Here is a 22,211-nt window from a genome sequence, read left to right as displayed (position 1 = left end):
AATCATCTAGTCTAGGTATGGGATGCCTATACTTAATGGTTATTTTATTTATGGCCCTACAATCCGAACACATTCGCCATGTGCCATCCTTTTTTGGCACTAAGATGATAGGCATAGCACAAGGACTCATGCTATCTTAAAACCACCCTTTCTCAATCAAAGCCTCAACTTGTTGGCGAATTTCCTTGGTTTCACTTGGATTGGTCCTATATGCTGGACGATTTGGTAAAGAAGAGCCCGGTATCAAATCAATTTGGTGCTCAATCCCTCTCAAAGGTGGAAGTCCATTTGGATGATCTTGAAACACATCTTGGAACTCTTCTACCAAATTTTCCAAGCAATGAGAACTATCAACAAGTGATTCTACTCTAAGAGTTCTAGGGATGGCTAAAAAAAGAGGATGATGAGCCACTATTTCCCTTTCAATTTCACGCCTAGACACAAGGAGTGTAGGCTTAGAACTCTTATCTTTTTTATCTTTTTCACTCTCCCTCTTTTTCTTCATGATAACTTGGTCCTCATGGACTTCTCTTGGAGAGAGAGATTTTAAAGTAACCTTGTGACCATGGAATTCAAAAGATAAGGGATGGCTAAAAAAAGAGGATGATGAGCCACTATTTCCCTTTCAATTTCACGCCTAGACACAAGGAGTGTAGGCTTAGAACTCTTATCTTTTTTATCTTTTTCACTCTCCCTCTTTTTCTTCATGATAACTTGGTCCTCATGGACTTCTCTTGGAGAGAGAGATTTTAAAGTAACCTTGTGACCATGGAATTCAAAAGATAGTTTGTTGGTAAAGCCATCATGTAAAACTTTTCTATCAAATTGCCAAGGCCTTCCCAAAAGAACATGAGTAGCTTCCATGGGCACAACATCACATAATACCTCATCTTTGTATTTTCCAATGGAGAAATGGATGAGGACTTGTTTATTAACAATTATTTCTCCTACTTCACTAAGCCATTGTAATTTGTAGGGCTTTGTATGAGAGATAGTAGGCAATCCAAGCTTATCTACTACTCTTGTACTAGCCACATTTGCACAACTACCCCCATCCACTATCAAGGAACAAATGTTGTTTTGTATAAGACATCTTGTATGGAAAATATTTTCCCTTTGACTTTCATCAAAAGGTTGTGAAACTTGTCCAAGAAGTCTTCTCACAACTAACAAGTCCCCTTCAAGTGGACATTCACTCTCTTCCTCACTAGATGCATGAGAATGCAATGAATGCTTAGGAGAATCCGAATCATGCTCACTAACTACAATGCCCTCATGCATGTACATACTTCGTTTGGAAGGACAATTTGCAGCAATATGACCATAACCCATACATTTAAAGCATTTAGTATTAGATGTTCTAGTGGGAGACTTAGGTCTAGAAGTTGATGGCTTAGATTCCTTGGGTTTGAAAGAAGAATCTTTGGAAGGATGTTTAGAAAAAGAAGTTTTGTTTCTCCAAGACTTGGAGTAGTATCCATCATTGGAAGCATTTTTAAAAGAGTTTTTCTTAGCAAGAGTGGCTTCCACCTTCATTGCAAGATGAACTAAAGAGCCCAATGATGAATACTCTTGTAACTCAACAATGTCTTGAATATCCTTCCTAAGACCACTCACAAACCTAGCAACCATGGCTTCTTCACTTTCTTCTAATTCAATTTTAAGCACAAGCGTCTGAAGCTCCTTATAATATTCATCCACATTTAGCGTGCCTTGTTGAAACCGTTGGAGTCTCAACATGAGGTCTTTCCTAAAATGTGGGGGCACAAACCTAGCGCGCATGTGATCCTTTAAAGAGTTCCAAGAGTCCACGGGAGGACCCTTGTGATAGATAATGTCCTTTACAATTCCATGCCACCATTTCATGGCATAATCACTAAACTCTAGGGTGGCTAGCTTGAGCTTATGCTCATCTTGGATCTCACGGATCTCAAAAATTTGTTCACACTTAGCCTCCCAATCTAAATATACATTTGGATCACTAGAACCATTAAAACAAGGTAACTTGACCGAAGGAAGCTTGGACTTTGCATCATGATAGAAGCCATTGCCGTAGTGAATTCTTTCCCCTTGGTGATGATGTCTTTGTCCGTGGACTTGGGGTGGAGGTCTCCTTCTCCTATGCTCATCTTCACGGCCAACATCATTTGAAGAAGCTCTTGAAGATGGTCTATGAGAATGATGTCCATCATGGATAGAAGGAGATGGTCTAGCTTGTTGGACCTCCATCTTTTGCATTTTATCCTCCAACCGTCTAATTGTTCTTTGAGCTTCATGTAATTCACTAAGAATTGAAGTTTTGGAAGGAGAATTCTGCTTGTAGGATGCATCACTTGAAAATCCAGCCATTTGTAATTAAAAACAGCAAACACACAAAACAGCAAACAAGTTAAAAAAATTAGCAAAAACAGTGAGCTTTGCAATTGAAACTGCCGAAGTGAAATGAGGTAGAAAAAGAGGTCACTCTCAAAGAAATAATGTTCTTGCACCAATCTGATCTTGAGGCCTTGGAATCCTCAAATGAAAGATGTCAAAGCAAGCACACCAATCTCAAAAGCAACCACCACAAAACCAATGAAACAATAAAGACAAACAAGAAAAGGTATAAGCAAAGAAAGGTAATTGCAAAAGGAAAACTATATGTGAGACAAACTCAAAGAGTAAGAATGAAACACAATCAAGAAAATAAAGAACTCAATGATAAAAGTAGGCACACAAAAGAATACTTAAGGAAAAGTTCTAGAGTAGATGAAGAAAACAAAAAATTAGCTACTGGAATTTTTATTTTTTTTTTAAAAGGCAAACTGTGCTTGATATTCACTGATTTAACTGGAATGATGTAGAGCGAACTGGATTATGAAATTTAAACCACAGAAACTTCAAGATGTTAACTCAATAATGGCACTGGAATCAATTACAAACAGTAAGCCAATTGAGAGAAATAAATTTTTGAAAATCGCTGCCAGATTACCGTATTTTTTTCGGCAGAATTGTACACTTTTTTTATTTTATTTATCATTTTTTGTGTACTTCGTATTTTTGAATGATTCTTTTTTATATTCTTTTCTAACACTTTGAACATCTCAAATCCAGAATTTCAGAATTTTCCAGTAAGTAAATCAATTGCAATAAGGAAAAACAGTAAGCACTTTTTTTTAGAAACAGAGGAATCGTAATAGAAATAAAAAAACAGGATGATGAACTAGCAAAGACATAATAGAAAAAGATGTATTGGAACTTGTATAGGTCTAGAATACAAGTATGAACTCAATTCTAAAAAGAAAATGCACAAAGGATCAACATCAATTCAGAAAATTATATGACACCAAAGCAAGAAACAATCAAAACAATAAAAGTACTACTAGAAGTAATGACAAATATGGAATAACATGACTAAGACAAAACTTGACATGATTACAAAATTAAAAGACACATCACAAATTTTAACAACAAGTGAAAGGAAGCTTAAGGTAAACTCTAGGAAGGATAATGCCATTCCAAAAGAGCAACCATACTCATAAGAATTATGAGTGCCATAAACCTTTTCACAAGCACTTGGTGCAAAAGAAAAACAGCAAGAATACTCAATTAAAATTCTAAAACAGAAACTTAAATTGCAAGAAATTAAAGAGCTCTTGAAATTAAAGTGCACACAACTCAACAATTAAACAAGAATGAACCTAAGACTCATGATACCACATGATGTGATTCCACTAGCCATATAGAGAAAGGTTCTTGACCTTCTTAGGAATCACCTTGAGTTGGACATTATAGAGGCACTTTTCTTAGAGTTGGATCATTTGTTCTAAGACAAGAACTCACCAAAAACTAGTACCAAATCCCAAACTCATTTGGATGAACCAATTTTAGTCAAATTGAACCAAAAAAGAGGAGAAACTAAAAGGAACCGAACAGAATTGAAATTAAAAGGCAAGAACAGAACATAGGTGCTGGAAAAACAGAAAAACCGAACCAAAAAAACTCAAGAACACAAGACAACATGAACAATTGAAAGAGAAGAAAGGAAGGAGAAGAGAGTGCTCATGAAGATGGAAGAATGTTGGATGATCTCGCCACTAGAAGTGTGGAATGCTCCTAGATAAGAGTGATGCCGCCACTTGAGGACTCCATTGATCCATCAAGATAAGACTAGAGAAGAAGGCTCCAAAAGCTCTCCAAAGTTCACTCAAAATTTGAGTAGAGTTTTCTTAGATTAATTCCAATCTGAATTTTACAAAGGAAGCACCTCTATTTATAGCCTAAGGTGCTGAAAAATAGGTGGGAAATTTCAAATAAACTCATTTGAAATTCCCACAAAAAACAAGTCACATGGGAGGTGTGACCTTTTTCTACTATGACACCTCCCAAAAACTACACCTACACCTATCTACTAATACACCCCCCTCCTAAAGCTCCTAACTAAAGCCTAAAAGATGCTAAAACAAAAGAGGTTTCTAATGTTTCCCTCTAAGCACCTTCAACTAAAGAAATTACAAAAAGAGAAAATAAATGTCCTCTAGCTCCCAAAGCTTTGAACATGCTTCTTGTAATCCTTTGAGGTGGACTTTGACCTCCATGGGCGTCCTCCATTTGTGCCTCCACCTCTTCTTGATCTTGTTGATTGGCCTCCATGTCCTCTTGAGCTTGATCTCCATGAAGAAGCCATCTCTTGTATTTTTGAAGATTAATGAGAGTAAAGTTATGCTGCAAACATTGTGCCATGCTTTGCTTCTACCTAGTTTCTAGGCTCTAATCTTCATCTTCCTCACCTACCATAGGGCTGGCCAAACCTCCCTACTTCCATACACATCATGCACCTTTAAGATCACCATAGCTCCTAGGAGGATCTTGCACATTTACATCCATGGCTTCCGCACCATTTTTCACATGATTCCAAGAAGAACTTCATGAATATGCCATCATTTGGTATCATGAGCATAGGTTCTTCAAAGATGAGTAGTTCTTGGTCTTTTCATTTTGAGTTCTTCTTTATTTCATGTTGTTCATGTTGTTTCCATAATTGTCTTGTTGTTTTTTAATTTTTACTTTGTTTTGGTGTGCTATTTGGAAGATCCAACGGGTGCACTTTGTTCAATTGATCTTGAACAATCCTTGTGCAATTTGTGATAGGATTCCATACACCTTTGAGTTGCTGTTTTTCTTTTAGGTATTTGAGTCTTTTTGCACTTTTATTTGGTTCATTTTATGCTCTTTGAGTCTTTTAATTTCTGAATCCATATATGTTTTGTCAAGTCATGTTCATCCACAATGTCATCAACTCATAGTAGTCCTTTGTTTGGCTTGATTGTTTCTTGATTTTGGGTAATTTTGCTTGATTTGAAACTGCTGTGATATTGATCTTTTGGTGCCTTTTATTTTTAGTTTGAGTTCATATTTGTGTTTAGATCTACACAAATTCCTTTACATTAATTTCATTGTGTTTATCTTTTGGTCTCTTGCTGTTTTTTTTTTCAGTTTTTCCAGAATCCCCTGTTTTACATTCTCTGTGCTGGCTGTTTTGTTTCAGAAAATTATTTTCCCTCATAAGAAATTTGTTATTCTCTGGATTATGCAAGATTGAGGTGTTACAGAAAAGACAAAAAAAGAATCAGCTCAAAAGAGTCAATAGAAAAAAAAATGATAAATATTTTAAAAACAGTGTGCAAATCTGGGCGCTACAGTTGGCGTAACTGAACACTGAATTTGAAAAATTTATTAAAAAAAAATGGTTCATGCGTTTGGAGTGATTTTAGTTAAGATCTTGAATCTTTTGCATATCAATTTTCAAAGGCAAATTCTAAAAGGGCAGCTCAGCATAAATTGGGGAAAAACACGTTCTCTAGCCCACAACAATTTTCCAGTGGTGTTGTTTTTTTAATTTTGCAATCTAATTCTAGTGCTATTCTTAGGATTCATTTTGTGTGCCTACCTTTATTTGAGTACCTTTATTTGCCTGTCTAATATTCTTGGAACTCTTTCTAGTTGTCACAATATAACTCCATTTGTGATGTGATTCCAATAGCCACATAGAACAAGATTCTTGACACTTTTAGGAATCACCTTGAGCTGGAAAATATAGAGGCACTTTCTTTGAAGTTGGATCATGGTTCTAAGTCAAGAACTCACCAATAACAAGTACCAAATCCCAAACTCATTTGGATGAACCAAATATTGTCAAATTGAATCAACAAAGGAATTTTAAAAAGAGAAGACCGAACAGAATTAAACCACAATCAATTGTACCGAACAGAATTAAGAAACAAAACAGAATATAGGTGCTGGAAATTGGAAGAACCGAAACTAAAAACAACTCAAAACACAATGCAACATGAACAATTGAAGAAGAAGAAAGGAAGGAGAAGAGAATGCTCATGAAGATGGAAGAATGGTTGGATGATCACGCCACTAGAAGTATGGATGCTCCTAGATGAGTGTGCAAGTCGCCACTTGAGGAAACCATGGTCCTTCAAGATAAGACTAGAATAGAAGCTCAAAACTCTCCAAATGCTCACTCCAATTTTGAGTATAGTTTCTTTAGATAAATTCAAATCTGAATTTTACAAAGGAAGCACCTCTATTTATAGCCTAAGGTGCTGAAAAATAGGTGGGAAATTTCAAATAAACTCATTTGAAATTCCCACCAAAAACAAGTCACATGGGAGGTGTGACCTTTTTCTACTATGACACCTCCCAAAAACTACACCTACACCACTCTCCTAAGTCACATGGACAATGTGACTTTATTTTACATTTTCACACACCTTTATTTAATAACCAAACCTCCTAAAACTATACAAGAGTATTTCAAAGCTTGGCCTTGCCCCTCATGGGATGGACTTGGGCTCTTTGGGCTTTGGCCTTCTTGGGCTTGGGCTTGGGCTTTGGGCTTGGGCCTCATCTTTATTTTATTTCTTCTTTTAATTTTGAGAAGACTAGAAGGAAGAACTTCAAATGTGAGGGTGGATGTCCTCTTCCTCCATTAATAAAAGCCTCCTTTATTTGATATATAACTCCATTTGTGTGGTACTGTTTTTCCAATTTAATTATTTCTTACTTTCATTCTTTGACCTCTAAATTTGGTGCTGGAAATCATTCTCAATTGGTGCTTATTTGAGTGGAAATTTGACTTGAGTAAGGTCTAGTCTTCTTGATAGGTGCTGGAATTGGAGAATTAAGTCCTTAATTCTAAGGGGAATCAAAGGCAAAGGCAGAATCAAACACTTCTCAAAACACCACAAACACTTTGAGGGCCAAACAAGAAAAGACAACCAAGGAAGTGCCAATAGCAAAAAAGGATCAACAAAGGGAGTTTTCTTACTTTTTCTTTGCAACTTAACTTGTGTTAATTACTTCTTTAATTACGTGATTAGACGGTGAGTGTGTCTTCAAGGGCTCCAAGTGTCCAAGAAGCCTCTCCTAGGGCCGACTAGTATAGAATTTTCTAATTAGCAATTGTTAATTGTTTTTTAATTACGTTTACTTGCCTAATTAGCTACGCTTTGCATGTGTGATTGCTTTGTTTAAGCTTTGTTAATTCATTTTTGCTTGGTTCATTAGTTAGCTTGCATTGTTTTCTTGCATTAAAATCTGATTTCTCAACTTCATTGTGTTCTAAGTAGTTTACTAAGAGAAAGCTTTGTGTGAAGACATTGAGGGATAGTTTTTGGCTAAGGCAAAGGCTTGGTACTTAAGTAGTCCTCTGTGACTCACCTCCCTTACCTGGAAAACTACCTTCTTTGACTTTCCTAAATTTTCTCAAAGTAAAATACTTGTATACACAAAACTTTAGCCATGTCTTCTTCTCCTCACTCTCCAAAGTCTATCAAAAGTGAAGTAAAATCTATAAAAACTCTTTTGAAAGAAGTTTCACAAGCTGTGCAAATGATTTATTTTTGACAATTGGAGAATGAGACTAAAATTAATGAGGTGGCTAAATCCCAAGAATAGAAATCACAAAAATTACAAAAATCAAAGAAATCTCATACTCATGCATCTAGGAGTAATGAGTCTCTTGGGTAGGGGAGCCTTAGAATCAATGACTATTACCAACCACCCCCTAGAAGAAATAGGCAAAGGGACCAAGAGGGGCCAAGGGAGGTTAGAGTAGATCTACCTCACTTCCATGGTAAGGAAAACGTAGAAATCTATCTAGATTGGGAGATGAAAGTAGAACAACTCTTTGCTTGCCATAGGGTGAGTGAGGAACGAAAGGTACCCCTAGTCGCCCTTAGTTTCCAAGGGAATGCCATGTATTGGTGGACCTCTCTCGAAAGAGAAAGACGTCTTCATAGGGAACCTTCCATTGCATATTGGAATGACCTTAGAGGAGCCCTAAGACGTCGCCACATACCTTCCTACTACCAAAGGGAGTTGATGGACAAGCTCCAAAGACTCCAACAAAAGAACATGAGTGTGGAAGAGTATAGGCAAAAAATGGAGTTCTACATGATGAGAGCATCCATTAGGGAATAAGAGGACACCACCATTGCTAGGTTCCTTAGTGGCCTATCACTTGAGATAAGAGATAGAGTAGAACTCCTACCTTACCAAGACTTGAATGACTTGGTTCAACTTTGCATTAAAGTTGAACAACAAATCTTGCGCAAAACTTCAAGTCAAAGGGTGAGTTCCTACTCTAGCTTTTATCCCAAGAAAGAGTTTAGAAGGGAGGGTAGTACATCAAAAGAAAAACCAAAAGAACCTACCAAACCCTTAACCAAAGAAACCTCAACCCCACCCATCCGAGCTAGAGATGTTAAGTGTTTCAAGTGCTATGGTAGAGGGCATGTGCAAGCACAATGCCCAAACCAAAGGACTTTGTTTCTTAAGGGTGTAGATGAATACACTAGTGGCGAGGATGAGCCTAGTGAGAGAGAGGAAGGGGGAGAGGATGAGAGGGTAGCTCCACTAGAGGGAGAATTGCTTATGATTAGGAGAACCCTCAACAATCACCCTAGCACATCCATGGAAACACAAAGAGAGAACATATTTCATACAAGATGCAATGTTTTAGAAAACATATGTTCCCTCATTGTGGATAGTGGATCTAGTTGTAATTGTTGTAGTGCTAGAATGGTGGAAAAGCTTAATCTACAAATAGTTCCTCACCCAAAACCTTACAAACTTCAATGGCTTAATGAAAATGGGGAACTAAATGTAGACAAGCAAGTGGAAATCAAGTTTTCCATAGGGAACTACAAAGACAAAGTTTTATGTGATGTAGTGCCTATGGAAGCTTGCCACATCTTATTAGGGAGACCATGGCAATTTGACAATAAAACCTTGCATGATGGTCTCACTAACGAGATTTCCTTCACCCACAAACATAAGAAATTTGTACTTAGTCCTTTACCACATTCTCAAGTGCTGAAAGACCAAATACAAATGAAACATAAGAGGGATGAGGAAAACAAAAAAAAAGAGTGCTAGAAAAAAAGAAAATCCTTAGGGATAGGAAGGCGTGGGAGAAGAGTGTTCCTTCCCACAAGGTTGCTCAACAAGAAAAATCTTTTGAAAACGTTTTTGAAAATTTGCTTCTTGTTGAACAACCAAGCCTTGTCTTTTGTAAAGGAGCACTTACATGCACTGCCACAAGTAGTGAACTCATGAATCTGCCTCCTCCAATAGAAAAACTTTTAAGTGAATTTGAAGATATATTCTCTAATGAGGGGCCCATTGGACTCCTTACCATTAGAGGTATAGAACATCAAATTGACTTCATTCCGGGGGCAAGCCTACCAAATAGGCCTGCTTATAGAACAAACCCCGAGGAAACCAAGGAGATAGAATCACAAGTTCAAGACTTGTTGGAGAAGGGTTGAGTTCAAAAGAGCCTAAGCCCTTGTGCTGTACCTGTCTTATTGGTGCCCAAAAAGGATGGAAAATGGCGCATGTGTTGTGATTGTCGAGCAATCAACAACATCACCATCAAGTATAGGCATCCAATCCCAAGGCTTGATGATATGCTTGATGAATTACATGGGTCAACCATATTCTCCAAAATTGACCTTAAAAGTGGATATCACCAAATTCGAATCAAAGAAGGTGATGAGTGGAAAACCGCTTTTAAGACCAAATTTGGATTATATGAGTGGTTGGTAATGCCATTTGGGCTCACTAATGCCCCAAGTACATTCATGAGGCTTATGAATCACACCTTGAGAGATTGCATAGGTAAATATGTAGTAGTTTATTTTGATGATATCCTAGTGTATAGTAAAACCCTAGAAGACCATCTAAGTCACCTTAGGGAAGTTCTTCTAGTGCTTAGGAAAAATAGTCTTTTTGCCAATAGGGATAAGTGTACCTTTTGTGTAGATAATGTAGTTTTCTTAGGTTTCATTGTCAACAAAAGGGGGGTGCATGTAGACCCCGAGAAAATCAAAGCCATCCGAGAGTGGCCCACTCCACAAAATGTAAGTGATGTAAGAAGTTTTCATGGGTTAGCTAGCTTCTATAGAAGGTTTGTGCCTAATTTTTCTAGTCTAGCTTCTCCTTTGAATGAACTTGTTAAAAAAGATGTTGCATTTTGTTGGAATGAAAAGCATGAGCAAGCCTTCCAAAGGCTAAAAGCTCAACTCACCAATGCACCAATTCTATCTCTTCTAAATTTTTCCAAAACTTTTGAGATAGAATGTGATGCATCGAGGGTAGGCATAGGTGCGGTTTTGTTGCAAGGTGGGCACCCCATTGCATATTTTAGTGAAAAACTCCATGGTGCCACCCTCAACTACCCCACATATGACAAAGAGCTCTATGCTCTTGTGCGAGCCCTAAAAACTTGGGAACACTACCTTGTGTCCAAAGAATTTGTAATCCATAGTGATCACGAGCCTTTAAAATATTTAAAGGGGCAACACAAGCTCAACAAGAGACATGCTAAATGGATGGAATTTCTTGAACAATTTCCTTATGTAATCAAATACAAGAAAGGAAGCACCAATATAGTGGCCGATGCTCTTTCAAGGCGGGATACACTCTTTTCAAAATTGGGTGCCCAAATTCTTGGATTTGATCACATAAGAGAGATTTATCAAGAAGATCAAGAAATCTCATCCATCTATGCCCAATGTCAACATAGAGAGCAAGGAGGTTACTATGTGTCCGAGGGATATCTTTTTAAAGAAGGAAAACTTTGCATTCCCCAAGGCACACATAGGAAACTCCTTGTCAAAGAATCACATGAGGGGGTCTCATGGGCCGTTTTGGAGTTGATAAGACTCTAGACCTTTTAAAAGAAAAATTTTGTTGGCCACACATGAGGAAAGACGTCCAAAGACATTGTTCTAGATGCATCTCATGTTTAAAGGCAAAGTCTAGAACAATGCCTCATGGACTCTACACCCCTTTGCCGATTGCAAATGCTCCTTGGGAAGACATTAGCATGGATTTCATTTTAGGACTTCCTAGGACTGCAAGAGGCCATGACTCTATCTTTGTGGTAGTGGACCGTTTTAGCAAAATGTCCCATTTTATTCCTTGCCACAAGGTAGATGATGCTCAAAAAATTTCTAGACTCTTATTTAGAGAAGTGGTGAGACTTCATGGTCTCCCTAGAAGTATAGTATTCGATAGAGATCCCAAGTTTATAAGCCACTTTTGGAAAACTCTTTTGGGCAAACTTGGAACAAGACTACAATTTTCAACTTCTTGTCTTCCTCAAACGGATGGCCAAACTGAAGTAGTCAATAGATCTCTTGGGACTATGCTTAGGGCTATCATGAAGGGCAACCACAAATCTTGGGATGAGTCTCTTCCCCACATTGAATTTGCTTACAATCGAGTAGTTCACAAGACTACTAATGCTTCTCCTTTTGAAGTAGTATATGGTTTTAATCCTCTCACACCCATGGATTTGTTACCTCTTCCTAATCCACAAGAATTTGTGCATAAGGAAGGAGTAATCAAAGCCGACTTTGTGAAGAAAATGCATGAGAAGATTAAACTCCAAATATAACAACAAAATGAGAAGTACACAAAATACAACAATAAAGGGAAGAAAGAAATAATTTTTGAGGAAGGAGACTTAGTTTGGGTTCACCTTCGCAAAGATAGATTTCCAACTCAAAGGAAGTCCAAACTAAGTCCCCGAGGTGATGGACCCTTTCATGTCCTCAAGCGAATCAATAACAATGCATATAAATTGGACCTACCTCTTGAATATAGAGTACATGACACTTTTAATGTGATTGATCTCTCTCCATTTGTAGGTTCCAATGACGACGAGGACGAGCTGGATTTGAGGCAAATCCTTTCCAAGGGGGAGGGGATGATGGAGGAGGGCCAAGCACACCTCACCATGGAAGCCAAGACCCAAGACTAGACCGTGACGAGCGTCTAGACTCAAGGAGAAAGCGTCTAGGACATGATGAGGGGAGGCTACACATGGAGCGTCTAGGAGGAGGCCTAGACCGTCTAGGCCCTATTACAAGGTCAATGGCTAAGCATATTCACGCCCAAATGGACCTAGCCACGGATGGAAGAGAGAAGACCTTGTATATGTTACATGGAGGCCCATTAGGGATGGCTAAGTAATTAGTGTAGAGTTAGAAAGCACAAACTTGTCTTATTTGTGATTTACCCTAGATTTTGTGCATATTCTAGAACCTTAGCAGACATGACCGGCCATGTGGTCCATGTGCCATGTTCCTTCTCATTTGCATTTCATTTTGCTCACATTTCATGTGTAATTAGCTTAGGATTTACGACCTCCTTGGCTATAAAAGGAGAAGCCATCTCTTGTATTTTTGAAGATTAATGAGAGTAAAGTTATGCTGCCAACATTGTGCCATGCTTTGCTTCTACCTAGTTTCTAGGCTCTAATCTTCATCTTCCTCACCTACCATAGGGCTGGCCGAACCTCCCTACTTCCATACACATCATGCACCTTCAAGATCACCATAGCTCCTAGGAGGATCTTGCACATTTACATCCATGGCTTCCGCACCATTTTTCACATGATTCCAAGAAGAACTTCATGAATATGCCATCATGGGGCCTCCTTCTAGAGTCTCTAACTTATATGAACCATTCCCTTTGGCTTTGATTACTCTGAACGGTCCAGACCACTTGGGAGACAACTTGTTTTACAACTCGTAAGGATGCACCTTCCTCATGACCAGATCACCAACCTGGAATTGTCGCAGTTTCACCTTAGAGCTGTACTGACGCTCCACTCTTCTTTTCACAGCCTCAGTCTTAATTCTCGCCTCTTCTCTAGCTTCGTCTATCAGATCCAGGTTCATATTCCTTTCTTCGTTGGACTCTTCTGCCACGAAACCTAGGAAACGAGGCGAGCTCTCGTGGATCTCCACTGGGATCATGGCGTCCGACCCATACACTAGGCTGAAAGGCGTCTCCATGGTGGAAGATTGAGGCGTGGTGCGGTAAGCCCATACGATCCTTGGTACTTCTTCTGTCCACGCCCCTTTAGCCTTCTCTAATCTGCGTTGCAAACCCCTCAACAAAACTCTATTTGCTAACTTGACCTGTCCATTCGTCTGGGGGTGTTCAACTGATGCAAACACCTGCTTGATTCCTACTTCTGTACACAGCTTCCCCAATTGTTGGCTCGCGAACTAGGTACCATTATCTGAAATGAGACGCCTCGGCACCCCAAAACGACACACAATGTTCTTCCAAACAAAGTGATGTACCTTGTGCGCAGTGATATGTGCCACTGGTTCTGCCTCTATCCACTTAGTGAAGTACTCGATGGCAACGATTAAGTACTTCATATGCCTTATCGCCAGTGGGAACGGACCTAGGATATCAATTCCCCAAGTATGGAAAGGCCATGGGCTGTGTATGGATCTCAGCTCCTCTGGCGGCGCCTTGTGCCAATCAGCGTGCATCTGACACTGCTTGCAACGCTGGGCGTATCGAACGCAGTCTTCCCTTACCGTCAGCCAGTAAAAGCCTGCACGTACTACCTTGGATGCCAAGGATCTTCCTCCCACGTGTGATGGATTTCCTATGAGCTCTTCTTGGATGTTGGTTGAAGATGGTGCGGAAGCTTAATGGAAGAGATGAACAAGGTCCTCCTAAGAGGTGTGGTGACCTTGAAGGTGCATGAAGAGTGTGGAAATGGGGAGGTTCGGCCAGCCCCTTTGTAGGTGGTGAAAGGAAGATTAAAACCTAGAGGCTAGGCAAGGAGCAAAGTTTGGCACTAAATGGGCAGCATGACATTACTCAATTTAATCTTGAAAATACAAGGTGTAGGCTCCTTCTTTTATAGCCTAAGGAGGACCATAATGCAACCCTAATGCTAATCAAAATGAAATGCAAATTTACATCACATGGAGCACATGGCCATGTGGAGAATCCTTCTAGAAAGTGACCAAATCTTTAGAAAATCTAGGTCAAGTCTCATGGAATCAAGTTTATGCTATTTGCACCACAACTAATACTAAGCTATCCATAATGAGCCTTCATGTAGCATATACAAGTTGCTTCTTCTCCCATCCATAGCTTGGCCCAAGTCTCACATCCCTAACTTGGTCATGGACCTAGTAATAGGTCCTAAACGATCTACCCTTCCTACTAGACGCTCTCCCTTTAGACGCTTTCCACCTTGTGCTAGACGCTCTTCACTTTGGCCTAGACACTCCTTCCTTTGGCCTAGACGCTCTTGGTTTGGCTTTGGATGCTCACGTCTTGTCTCTTGTCTTTTTATATGAGGTTGTGCTTGGCCCTCTTCCATCATCCCCTCCCTCTTGAAAAGGATTTGTCCTCAAATCCAACAGTTTTTCTTCAACTAGGGGGATGGATGTGGCTGGATGGTGTCCATCATCTCCTCCTTCTTGAGAAGATCTGATGAGAATCAAATAAAGGAGGCTTTTATTAATGGAGGAAAAGGACATCCACCCTCACATTTAAAGTTCTTCCTTCTAGTCTTCTCAAAATTAAAAGAAGACATAAAATAAAGATGAGGCCCAAGCCCAAAGCCCAAGCCCAAGCCAAAGAAGGCCAAAGCCCAAAGCGCCCAAGTCCATCCCATGAGGGGCAAGGCCAAGCTTTGAAACACTCTTGTATAGTTTTAGGAGGTGTGGTTATTAAATAAAGGAGTGTGAAAATTTAAAATAAAGTCACATTGTCCATGTGAGTTAGGAGAGTGGTGTAGGTGTAGTTTTTAGGAGGTGTCATAGTAGAAAAAGGTCACACCTCAGATTTACAGACTTGATCTCGACTAGCAGCCTCTTGTTTCGCCAAAGCTTGTTGATGGAGGAGGGCCCAAGCTCACCACACGATGAAAGCCAAGCCTCCAAGACTAGACGGTCTAGCCTATGATGAGGAGCGTCTAGACTCAAAAAGGAGCGTCTAGCCCATGAAGAGGAGCGTCTAGGCCATGATGAGGAGCGGCTACATAAGGAGCGTCTAGGCCATGATGTGGATTCCTTCTAGACCGTCTAGCTTCACATACACGTGGGTCAAAGCTACGGTTTTGGGAAGAGAAGACCTTTGTAATTGTTACATAAAGGCCCATTAGGGGTGCTTAGTAATTAGAGTAGTGTAGAAAGCATATTTGTGTGAACATTCTAGAAAGACCATGGAGGGGGGTGAGCATAAAAACTAGACACACCCCTCCCCATGTGCTTATTTGTGCACCCATGTGCCATGTGCACCCATGTGCTTCACATTTACATTTCATTTGGCTAGCATTAGGGTTGCATTATGGTCCTCCTTAGCCTATAAAAGGAGGAGCCTACACCTTGTATTTTCAAGTTTATTGTGAGTAAAGTTATGCTGCCAATTTGTGCTCAACTTTGCTTCTCCCTAGAATCCTAGGCTCTAAACTTCAATTCCTTCATTTTTTTCCCTTGAGCTGGCCGAACCACTCAATACCCATACCTAACATGGACCTACAAGATCAACACCACTCTTAGGAGGATCTTGCTCACTCTCATTCATTGCTTCCGCCCCATACTCTACATTGATTCAAGAAGAACTTCATGAAATGCCATCACTTGTCCTCCTGGATCAAACATCCACCTATAGAAATCATCAAATAAAGCATAAGTGTTAGTTTGAAAATCAATTTTACTATGTTGCCATTTTACTATTTCAACGCCCGGGGACGGGACGGTACACAAGCCCCCCAGTCTTGAGCAAAAAGACTAAGGCCTCGCCCACGCCATCCACGTGGCACTCTGGTGACATGTCATTCTTGCTGACGTGACATTCCCCAAGCAGTTGACGTGACATTCCCTGGGCACATGACATCTTCTTAATGGGTGACGGGACATCCTCTGAATCAGGAAAATTGACGCTTTGGGTCACGCTTAATCACTCGCCACGTGGCCCTTCACGCGGTCACTATCCAAAGCCTCTTGCGCTCCCGGGGAGCGCATGATCCTGCGACACGTGGACTCATCGAACGGTCTTGATTTAATACCCCTTGGGCTTCCTTCGTAGCGTTTAAGTTACTCAACCCCGCGCTCGAAGCCACTGTTTCATTCGCTCTCTTCGCATTCTCAGCACTGTTCATCTTCCTCGAGTTCTCTCTCCGCGACCTCTGTTTTCTCCTTCGCACTATCTGTTCCCGAACACTCCAATACTCAAAGGTACGATCTTTTTGCCCTCAATGACTCTTCTCCTTCGCTGTTTTGCTTTGTGTGTGAATGAACTGCCTGGGACTGTTTATCTTCTTGCCTTATTGCCCCGTTCTTGTGTTTTCCTGCTCCTATGTCTTTTTCCTCTTGCTCGCGCGGGTAGGGTTCGTTGAGGGTTTCTCTTTTTCGCTGAGCCCTTTCTTTTTCTTCATTCTTCAGCTCTTGAGTCGATGGCGAAAACCAAGACTACTGTTACTCCACCACCCCCAGGTCCAACTACAAGGAGGAATACCGATGGGCCTCCGATGAACTTCTTGCGGAGTGCTCTACATTAACCTCCGTCGAAGACGTTGAGGCCCACAGGGGGGACCCCACGCTCTACAATTTCAATGCATTCCACAAGACCCACGACTCCCACATCTTCGTATGTCGTGTAAAGCGGGGGGAACCCGTTTGCGTAGACGAAACGGCCACTGGGGGAAGTCCTTTCTTCTTCGTCTACCAAATGGTATTCAAACGAGTGGGCCTGTGCCTTCCCTTTACTCCCTTCAAAAGGGAGTTACTCACTAAGATCAACATTGCCCCTGCCCAACTTCACCCCAACAGCTGGGCGTTCGTCAGGGGCTTCCAAATTCTCTGTGGGTTCCTGGGCATTCCCACTTCCGTGGACGGCTTCCTTCACTTCTTCGAGGTGAAGAAGCAGGGCAAGAGTCTATGGATGAGCTTCTATGGCGTCGCCGGTCGCATCATCCTCACCCTCTTCCAAAACTCATTCAAGGGGTGGAAGGGAAAGTTCTTCAAGGTGCGTACGACCAAATTCGACCCCACTGCACTGGAGGGCTTTCCCCTGTACTGGTCGGAGAAGCCCATATCGACCAAGCCCAAGGCCTTGGATAAACTCGTCTCCGCTGACAAGGAGGTATGCAAGGTTTTAACTGGACTCGGGGTGGTTTTCGACACCGCCAAGCTTATTGCCAACGAGTTCAAGGCCCACGGCCTTTCCACCTACTTCGGTATTTGCCTTTGATTACATCTGCTTGAATCTTACTTGCACTTACTTGGCCTTGTTTGAATTGAATTGCCCGAATCATTGTATGTGAACTTACTTGAATTGCTTGAACTTCAGTGGTTTGCCCGCATGTGCTTTCATTCTTTCTCACCCGAGTTAATCTTTGCTTGGTTATTCTGACTGACGCAGGTTCGATAATGGACTCTTCAAAGCGCCGCACACTTGCCAAGCCCTTGAAGCAACTGAAATTCGCCAAGGGAGGTGGGGACTCCCTTGCCCTTGGCGTGCCTCTGCCTACTCCCCCGACGCCCATTGTTTCCCTACCATCTCCACCATCTTCTCCCCAAACATACCAAAATCCTACTTCCCCTTCTCCCGTTGATGCTGTCCCACTGGTCGCGACATCGATGTGTGCTCCAGCACCCCTAGATAAAGGGAAGAGGGTGCTGGAGATAACTTTTGATAGTGAAGACTCGGAGGTTGGCTTGGTCTTCAAAAAGAGAAAAGCTACTAGGGTCCCTACCCTGCCAATCGCGTCTCCAGGCGGTGACGTGGACTCTCTAAGGGACAGCCCTGCAAGTGCCACTTCTCTTCCACCTCAAACAGTCCAAGAAGAAAGGGATGAAGGGGCTGAGTCTGCTCCTCTGCCACTACCATTGTCTGAAGAAGCTGCAGCTTCAGGCTCAGCCCCTCCCGCGCCTGCTCCTGTTCCTTCTCTCCCCGAGATTCTGATTCCCGGCCCCGTCTTCAGGCAGTTTGCGCGGGGATTCAACGAGGGGATATCGCCGGGAAACCCCAATAGGGCAGAAGGCATGCCCTTCTACATGGGGGCCTTCCTTTCGATAGCACTCGACTGGCGCTCCCAGGCCCAGAGCATCGCCATGGGGAGGCAGGCCCTCCAAAGTCTGAAACAGGAGGTGGGGGCACTGAAGGAGGAGAAAAAAGCTTGGGGGCTTAGGGAGGAAACTCACAAAGCTTCATTGAAGATGACCCAAGAGGCCAAGGAGGGGGCCGAAGCATATGCTCACGAGATCGAACAAGCATATGCAGACCTGCTGGCCCTCTTCACCTACCATCAAATCCAAAACATTGGGCTTCAAGAGGTGGTTCGTGCCTTCGAAGCGCAGCGAAAATAAATTGAAGAGCTGTGTGCCACTCGGGGGCAGAAACTGACCGAGGCTGAGAGTGCCCTGGCAGCAAAGGTCGAGGCGCTCGACCTTCTCCAAGCTGAATGTGAGAGGCTCCACGCTGAATCCAACAAGCTCCAGGTGGGGAAGGATTTCTTGGAAAAGCAGCTGGCGTCCAAGGATTCAAGGATCGAAGAGCTGGAGAGGGCGAACCAGGAGCTCACCAACGAGATGGCGGGCATGTTCGAGGAAGGCTTCAAGGAGGCCCTGGCTCAAGCGTCTTGCGAGAACCCAGGGATTAACATCTCGAACTGCGACTCTGCCAACCACATCGTTGATGGAAAGGTGGTGCCCCTTGACCTGGAGGATTGAACCGCAGGCTCTCAGCTTCCATTTTTAATTTCCTTTGGTTTGATGACTTGTAAATATCTGAACATTCGTAGCACTCAACCCTTCTGTACTTGTATTGGGAACGCAATTTACTCTTTACTTTCGCTATTAATCTTCGCTTTATTGCTTGTTCGTTCCTGATAAGCCGAGTGTCATTGGATTGCTATCTCTGCTCTCGGAGCCTCATTGACCCTCGTATTTTTCTTGTCTTTGGCATCTCGCGCTTTCACGCTTCTCTTTCTTCTTATTCTGTACTGAATGTGCACGCTCGAGGAGAGACCTGCTATGGGTGTCCTTAGCGTGTCTGAACATTTGGGACAAAGTCGCGCCTTGGTGCCCACGCCCTTGGAGAGGCCTGTATAACAGCGCCGTATCGTCCATGGAGTGTCTCAAACACCAAGGCAATCTGTCCCTTAACTCTTGGTGCTTGGCGCCCACGCTTGAGGAGAGGCCTATTACAGCAGCGTCGTACCGTCCTCAGGGTGTCTAGAAACGCCAAGCACTAGGCAGGCTTGAAGCCTCCCATGGGGTCACTCCCTCCATGGTCTTTCCTTCCCATGGGTATCGGGGAGCAATGTCGCTGATGACTTGCTTGGCTTTTGGCGATTTCGCCCCCCCCCCCCCTCCACAGTATTTCCTACCCGTGGGTATCGGGGGGCGACGCCATCAGTGCCTTATACTGGCGACGCCATCAGCGTCTTATACTAGCGACGCCCTAGCTTGGTGATGCCTGGTGCGGTCAATCTGTTGACTTTGGCCTTGGCATTGACTTTGGCTTTGACTCTGGTCAACGCCTGAGGGCGGGACATTTTCTTTAGCGGAAAGCCTAAGGTCTCGCCCACGCCATCCACATGGCCTTTCCCATATTGCTGATGGGACGTTCCCCTGCTCGATTTTATCTTGACATTTTCTGAGCTTTTGATAAGATGTTCTCTTCTTCGCCGGCGCATCGTACCCTCGGGGACTCTGTCGACACGACGTTCTCTGAATGAGAACAAGTGATGGCAAATTCATGAAGTTCTTCTTGAATCATGTAAAGGATGGTGCGGAAGCAATGGATGTGTGTGTGCAAGATCCTCCTATGAGCTATGGTGATCTTGAAGGTGCATGGTAAGTATGAAGATTGGGAGGTTCGGCCAACCCAAGCAAAGGTGAAGGATGTGAAGATTAGAGCCTAGAATCTAGGTAGAAGCAAAGCTTGGCACAAAAATGGCAGCATAACTTTACTCACAATAATCTTGAAAATACAAGGTGTAGGCTCCTCTTTTTATAGGCTAAAGAGGACCATAATGCAACCCTAATGCTAATTAAAATGAAATGCAAATTTACATCACATGGAGCACATGGCCCTGTGGAGAATCCTTCTAGAAAGTGACCAAATCTTTAGCAAATCTAGGTCAAGTCTCATGGAATCAAGTTTATGCTATTTACACCACAACTAATACTAACCTACCCCTAATGGGCCTTCATGTAGCATAAACAAATCTGCATGGATTCGCTTGGCCATGGGCTTAGCAATTTGGTCCTAGACACTCCTTTCATTGGCCTAGACGCTCTCCACCTTGAGCTAGACGCTCCTCCCCTTTGGCCTAGACGCTCCTCCCTTAGCCCTAGACGCTCTTGGTTTGGCTTTGGATGCTCATGTCTTGGCTTTTGTCTTTCTTGTGAAGTTGTGCTTGGCCCTCTTCCATCATCCCCTCCCTCTTGAAAAGGATTTGTCCTCAAATCCAAAGCTTTTTCTTCAACTAGGGGGATGAGTGTGGCTGGATGGTGTCCATCATCTCCTCCTTCTTGAGAAGATCTATCCTCAGATCTACAGACTAGATCTCGGATAGCAGCCTCTTGCTTCGCCAAAGCTTGTCCTCTTGGATCAAACGTCCACTTATAGAAATCATCAAATAAAGCATAGGTGTTAGTTTGAAAATCAATTTTACTATGTTGCCATTTTTCTTTTTCTTTTGGTTTTGGCAACTTTGGACAATGTTTCTCTTTTGATTGTTGTATGTGTTCTCTAATCATCTTATGCATTTTGAAATGTGCATTTGTGGTTACTTTCTCTTTAGGCATAAATCCTATAGGAGATGGTAACTACTTAAAAGGAGAAAGATGATTTAGCCCACCTATAACCTTAAAAGTAGAAATATAAGTAGTTTTGTGAACTACTTTATGGTATGTATGCTCATCTCTAGAGTTGTGTGTGCACTTCATGATTATTCTAGGCATAGTAGAAAGAGCTAGATTTTCAAATGTATTTTGACCATGTGTTTGAGGATGATAAGAATTTAAAGCGTGTAACTTAGTTGCAAGTTTTCCAAAGGAAATCCTCAAATCATGGTTTGCGAAATTTGGAGCTCTATTCAACACTATGCTTGAGGATAAACCATGAAGATGTATCACTTCTCTAGAGAAGAGTTTATCCATAACCATGAAGATTGAATCAAAACCTTTTGTTGTCCTAGGGAGTTTTAATATGAAATTTGTATCTTCCCAAGGATCATTTGCAAAAGGTGAAAGAGTATAGAGTTTGATCCTGCCTGTTGACTAGAACGTTGGAACTTGCCTCGTCAAACTTGGATCGACGTGTGCACCGCTTCAACCTCCGTCCTTCGTCACGATCCACCTCAAGAACCTGCAAAAGAACAGAGCGGCACCGCTGCGGCCGATCGCCCAAGTCAGTGACTGAACCACCAAATACTTCAAGAGCAAAACTCTATAACTCTCAAGGAACCGTGCAATGTTCTCTCTCACAGTATGCTCAAGAACTCGCAAGCGTAAAGAATACAATCTGAACGTGCGTACCTCAAAAGTTCGTTGGGGAACCCTTAAATACCTGGTCACTTTCTCTCTCCTGGCAGTTACAAACCTGGACACGTGGCTCGCATCCAGCTGTACACGTGCCATCATCTGGAGCCTCCTTGACTTGGGCGCTGCTTCTGACTCTCCTTTGGCTAAGTTAGTTATGCATGATACTGCTCAGCGCATAGCTAACTTGGAGCGTGATCTCTACTGGAATTGGCGAGTCAGGGTGCCTTCGTACACCTTCCCTGTGGTCTCGCCGGCCGCCTTCATAATCTGCACCACCTTCATCTTCGGCGATGTGCTTGCTCCGGCGATCTCTAATCACTTGGTCGCCTG

The 22,211-nt window shown here is 42.2% G+C and overlaps 1 pseudogene; it reads left to right on the top strand.

Moving 5' to 3' along the window:
• Positions 1-19,058, top strand: part of LOC150025832 (uncharacterized) — a 30,807-nt pseudogene extending 11,749 nt beyond the window's left edge.
• Positions 19,059-22,211: the final 3,153 nt, after the last annotated feature.

The sequence above is a fragment of the Phaseolus vulgaris genome, chromosome 7, assembly GCF_051622355.1.
Source record: "Phaseolus vulgaris cultivar YP4 chromosome 7, ASM5162235v1, whole genome shotgun sequence".
Classification (NCBI taxonomy): domain Eukaryota; kingdom Viridiplantae; phylum Streptophyta; class Magnoliopsida; order Fabales; family Fabaceae; genus Phaseolus; species Phaseolus vulgaris.
This window is presented reverse-complemented; position numbering and strand designations above follow the sequence as displayed.